The following is a 6,254-nucleotide window of genomic DNA, read 5'->3' on the forward strand; positions in this document are numbered from 1 at the left end:
GGGTGGGGGGACGGGTTCTGACTGTTGTTTGTGCTTACGGGCCGAACGGCAGTTCAGATTACCCACCCTTCTTGGAGTCCTTAGAGGGGGTACTGGAGAGTGCCCCTCCTGGGGACTTCCTTGTTCTACTGGGAGACTTCAACGCTCACGTGGGCAATGACAGTGAGACCTGGAGAGGCGTGGTTGGGAGGAACGGCCCCCCCGATCTGAACCCAAGCGGTGTTCTGTTGTTGGACTTCTGTGCTCGTCACGGATTGTCCATCACGAACACCATGTTCAGGCATAAGGGCGTCCATATGTGCACTTGGCACCAGGACGCCCTAGGCCGCAGTTCGATGATTGACTTTGTCATCGTCTCATAGGATTTGTGGCCGTATGTCTTGGACACTCGGGTGAAGAGAGGTGCGGAGCTGTCCACTGACCACTACCTGGTGACGAGTTGGCTCCGGTGGTGGGGGAGGAAGCCGGTCAGACCTGGCAGGCTCAAACGTGTAGTGAGGGTCTGCTGGGAACGTCTGGCGGAGTCCCCTGTGAGACGGAGCTTCAACTCTCATCTCCGGCAGAACTTCGAACACGTTCCGGGGGAGGTGGGGAACATTGAGTCTGAGTGGACCATGTTCCGTACCTCCATTGCCGAGGCAGCCTATCGGAGCTGCGGCCGCAAGGTTGTTGGTGCCTGTCACGGCGGCAACCCTCGAACCCGTTGGTGGACACCTTCGGTGAGGGATGCTGTCAAGCTGAAGAATGAGTCCTACCGGATCTTTTTGGCCTGTGGGACTCCAGAAGCAGCTGATGGGTACCGGCGGGCGAAATGGCATGCGGCTCAGGTTGTCGCTGAGGCAAAAACTCGGGCGTGGGAGGAGTTTGGAGAGGCCATGGAGACAGACTTCCATACGGCTTCGAGGCGATTCTGGTCCACCATCCGGCGTCTCAGGAGAGGGAAGCAGTGCAGCACCAACACTGTTTATAGTGGGGATGGTGCGCTGCTGACCTCAACTCGGGACGTTGTGGGCCGGTGGGCGGAATACTTCGAAGACCTCCTCAATCCCACAAACATGCCTTCTGTTGAGGAAGCTGAGCATGGGGACTCTGGGCTGGGCTCTCCAATCTCTGGGGACGAGGTCACCGAGGTGGTCAAAAAGCTCCTCGGTGGCAGGGCCCCGGGGGTGGATGAGATCCGCCCGGAGTTCCTTAAGGCTCTGGATGTTGCGGGGTTGTGTTGGCTAACGCGACTCTGCAATATCGCATGGACATCGGGGGCAGTTCCCCTGGACTGGCAGACTGGGGTGGTGGTCCCCCTGTTTAAAAAGGGGGACCGGAGGGTGTGCTCCAATTACAGGTGGATCACACTCTTAAGCCTCCCTGGTAAGGTCTATTCAGGGGTCCTGGAGAGGAGGGTCCGTTGGATAGTCGAACCTCGGATTCAGGAAGAGCAGTGTGGTTTTCGTCCTGGTCGTGGAACACTGGACCAGCTCTACACCCTCAGCGGGGTCCTGGAGGGTGCATGGGAGTTCGCCCAACCAGTCTACATGTGTTTTGTGGACTTGGAGAAGGCGTTCGACCGTGTCCCTCGGGGCCCTGTGGGGGGTACTCCGGGAGTATGGGGTACCGGGCCCTTTGATACGGGCTGTCAGGTCCCTGTATGACCAGTGTCAGAGTCTGGTCCGCATTGCCGGCAGTAAGTCGGGCTCGTTTCCGGTGAGAGTTGGACTCCGCCAAGGCTGCCCTTTGTCACCGATTCTGTTCATTACTTTTATGGACAGAATTTCTAGGCGCAGCCGAGGTGTTGAGGGGATCCGTTTTGGTGGCCTTAGGATCGCATCTCTGCTTTTTGCGGATGATGTGGTCCTGTTGGCTTCATCGGAACGTGATCTGCAGCTCTCACTGGAGCGGTTCGCAGCCGAGTGTGAAGCGGCCGGGATGAGGCTCAGTGCCTCCAAATCCGAGGCCATGGTCTTGAGCCGGAAAAGGGTAGAGTGCCTTCTCCGGGTCAGGGGGGTCGTCCTGCCTCACGTGGAGGAGTTTAAGTATCTGGGGATCTTGTTCACGAATGAGGGAAGAAGGGAACGGGTGATCGACAGGCGGATTGGGGCAGCGTCTACTGTGAAGCGGGCGCTGTACCGGTCTGTCGTGGTGAAGAGAGAGCTGAGCCAAAAAGCGAAGCTCTCGATTTACCGGTCGATCTACGTTCCCACCCTCATCTATGGTCATGAGCTTTGGGTCATGACCGAAAGAACGAGATCACGGGTACAAGCGGCCGAAATGGGTTTCCTCCGCAGGGTGGCTGGGGTCTCCCTTAGAGATAGAGTGAGAAGCTCGGTCATCCGGGAGGGACTCAGAGTAGAGCCGCTGCTCCTCCACGTCGAGAGGAGCCAGTTGAGGTGGCTCGGGCATCTGGTAAGGATGCCTCCTGGACGCCTCCCTGGTGAGGTGTTCCGGGCACGTCCCACCGGGAGGAGGCCTCGGGGAAGACCCAGGACACGCTGGAGGGATTACGTCTCTCGGCTGGCCTGGGAACGCCTTGGGGTTCCCCCGGAGGAGCTGGAAGAAGTGGCTGGGGAGAGGGAAGTCTGGGCCTCCCTTCTGAAGCTGCTGCCCCCGCGACCCGACCCCGGATAAGCGGAAGAGAATGGATGGATGGATGGATGGATGGATGGATGGATGGCAGCTCTGCTTTCCTGAATGAACCATTTTCATCTCCACTGCAGCAAACGGGCAGCTCTTTTTTATGGATTACAGTTCATTAAACGGTTGCATTGTGCCCTTGTTTATATTTTTAATAGTGTAATTCTGTAAAGACAAAATATGTCTGGTGGTCTAGCTCTGATTTACATTTCTTGCTAAATTGCGGGTTTGAATATTGCAATACTTTCCTGTAACAAAATAGACCTGCAGAAAGAAATTACTAATAAAATATCTTACATAGGCATAGTGTTATGCTCTATATAGAGATGTTTGTTAGCTTTGATTGTATGTCTCACAATTTTGTAATTTATCATCGTTTATTAAACTCTGAAAGCTGAGTGGCTTTAATATTCTGTCCTAGAATGCAGATGTGCCCTTTTTTTGTTATTGAGCACCTGCCCCTTTAGTGGTCTCTGCACGGCCCTGATAAAAAGGCTGGAGAGTAAGGAGGGAAAGACGGACTAATATATGTTGGCAAGGCAGAGAGCTAGAGATGGGAAGGATGTATAACATGTTAGGGTGATTAAGGACCAAGATGGAACTCTACTGACAGAAGCAAAAAGTGTGATAAGAAGATGGAAGGAGTACTTCGAAAAGTTGATGAATTAAGAAAACAAGAGAGAACAAAGAGGAGAAGAAGCTGCGCTGTTAGATGTACTACAGATGCAATCTTTGCATTGTGAATGTTGATAGAAAAGTACAGATAATGTCATAGAGAGCTGCATTGTGTTTTTGTAGACCTAGAGAAAGTATATGACATAATTCCAAGAGAGGAACTGTAGTACTGCATGAGGAAGTCTGGAGTAACAGAGAAATATGTTAGAGTGGTGAAGGACATGTATTATAGCTGTAAGACTGTGGTGAGGTGTGCTGTAGGAGTGACAGAGGAGTTCAAGGTGAAAGTGGCCTTCACCAAGGATCGGCTCTGAGCCCTTTCCTATTTGCTGTGGTGATGGACAGGTTGACAGATGAGGTTAGACAGGAATCTCCATGGACTATGACGTTTGCAGATGACATTGTGATCTGTGGTGAGAGCAGAGAACAGGTGGAGGAAAATCTCGAGAGATGGAGGTTTGCCCTGGAAAGGAGAGGAATGAAGGTTAGCCATAGCTAACTCTCTCGTTCACACACATTTGTGAACGAGAGAGTTGTGTGAACGAGAGAGACCCAAGTGGAGACATGAGGTTACAGGGAACAGAAATAAAGAAAGTGAAAGAGTTTAAGTACTTAGGGTCAACAGTCCAGAACAACGGTAAATTTGGAAAAGAAGTGAAGAAACGTGTCCAAGAAGGGTGGACTGGGTGGAGAAAAGTGTCAGGTGTGATGTGTGATAAAAGAGTATCAGCAAGAATGAAGGGAAAGGTGTACAAGACAGTAGTGAGACCAGCAATGCTGTTTGGTTTAGAGACAGTGGCAATGACGATGAGGCAGGAGGCAAAGCTGGAGGTAGCAGAGATGAAGATGTTGAGGTTCTCTTTGGGAGTGGCAAGGATGGATAAGATCAGAAATGAATACATCAGAGAAACAGCTCATGTCAGATGTGTAAGAGATAAAGTCCAAGAAGACAGATTGAGATGGTTTGGACATGTACAGAGAAGAGACACTGAATGCATCGGTAGAAGGATGCTGAGGATGGACCTGCCAGCAAAGAGACTTAGAGGAAGACCAAAGAGGAGATTTATGGATGGAGTGAAAGAGGACATGAAGGTAGTTGGTGTGAGAGAAGAAGATGCGGAAGATAGGGTTACCTGGAGACAGATGACTCGCTGTGGTGACCCCTAAAGGGAAAAAGCCGAAAGGAAAGGAAGAAGGAAGGGAAAGGGAAATGAGCAGCACTGAGACCTACCAGCAGGGGGAGGGCAGTGTTTCTCACACTGGTTTAGGAACCAGTGTGAGAAACTGGTTCCTAAAAAGAAAAAAAAGAAGAAAAAAACACCCCAACCACTTGTAAACATGCATGAAGAAACCCCAACACCTGTCAATTGCACAGCACAAAGAACCAGTCCCCCTGGAGAACTGCCACCACCTTCATTTCTCAGCCTGGACACAAAAAATGAGGGTGGGATTAAACAAAGCAAATAAGTACTACTACAATATAGACATGGACAAGTACTAAAATTAAGTCATCTCAACCTCAGACATATATATCCATTTAAAAAAAACAACAAAAAAACCCAAGGCTTAAATTGAGTGATCTAAAATCCCAACGCTGCTACCAACAGCCAAGCCAGAGGCCACACAGAATAATCCTCAAGCAATAGAATATAACCCAAAGTAAACAAGAGTAGAAAGCCCCCCACAAAACTGAGGAAACAAAGCAGCAGGGTCTCCATCAAGTTGCAGCAGCTTTTTGTCTGAAAAGAAATGACGAATAGATGATTTCGGAAAACAGTACAATGTAGAGGAGGAAGCCAGTTTCATCTACAAGAGCTGGATGACTCCACCCCAAGCAGAGAGTCCCTTCTGGCCCAACAGCATGGATCAGCTTACCAGTATTTTCTATATATGAACAGTTGTCATACTATTGTGCTATTGCACTGCATGGACGCAATAAAAAGTACATACTGGTTTTATGTTGCCAAGATCGACTGAGGAAATGAAATTACAGGCTCACCCCAGTAGCAGCAGGAGACTCCAGACAGTTTTTAAATCAACAATTTGAGTTACACAACTGTAATTACAGCTCTTATACAAGAGAAACAATACTTAGAGAGTTATGACCACTGCAAACCAACCAAGCACCATTCCCACTGAAGCGTGACAATGTCAAAAGCATAAAGAAAAAGGATGAAAGAGTCTCCTTTCATGCACCTCTTATGAGTTAATTGGAGGCCAGATGTCCTAAGTCCTGGAGGGCAGGCTTTATCCTGCTACATTAGTAAGATAGTTTTTTTTTGTTGTTGTTTTTGGCCCCAAAAGTTCACGCCCTATTAAAGCCCTATTAAACTCCCGCTGTTTTAATATCTCATTCAAAAATACATCTTTTAAATAAATAACATTATAAAATGTTCAACTGTGTGTTTGTTGGCTGCTTGAGATCTGAAGAGGATGGATTCTTCATGTTATGATCTTGCCACCCCTAGGTGGGTGATGACATGAATTCTCAGTGTCTGACAAGCAGATGGGTCAGATTTGCCCTATGTATTGTCTTGAAGGCATGACGCCAGGTTACACAGTGGAACAGATTGGTTTCACTCACACTTGCAGAAGTTTGTGATGATAGGTTATGTGTTTTATTCAGTATGATGACTAATTGCAAAGAAATAAGTGTTAAGGAAGAATATTATGCAAAGCATGTTCATTATTCTAATGTTAATTACTTAAGTTAAGGTTTGCAGTGTAAATGACTTTATTGATACATACACACACACACACATATATATATACACACACACACACATATATATACACACACACACACACACACATATATATATATTTTTGTTTGTTTGTTTTTTTTTAATGTTGTTTCCTCATTTGGCTGGGAGTTGTTTGTTGCCTTTTGACCGATGTTTTGATTTAGAGGGGGTTTTTGGGGGGACAAGGTTGCTAGGCGATCTACACAAACT

This window comes from Poecilia reticulata, chromosome 17, assembly GCF_904066995.2.
Source record: "Poecilia reticulata chromosome 17, P_reticulata-male-v2, whole genome shotgun sequence".
Classification (NCBI taxonomy): domain Eukaryota; kingdom Metazoa; phylum Chordata; class Actinopteri; order Cyprinodontiformes; family Poeciliidae; genus Poecilia; species Poecilia reticulata.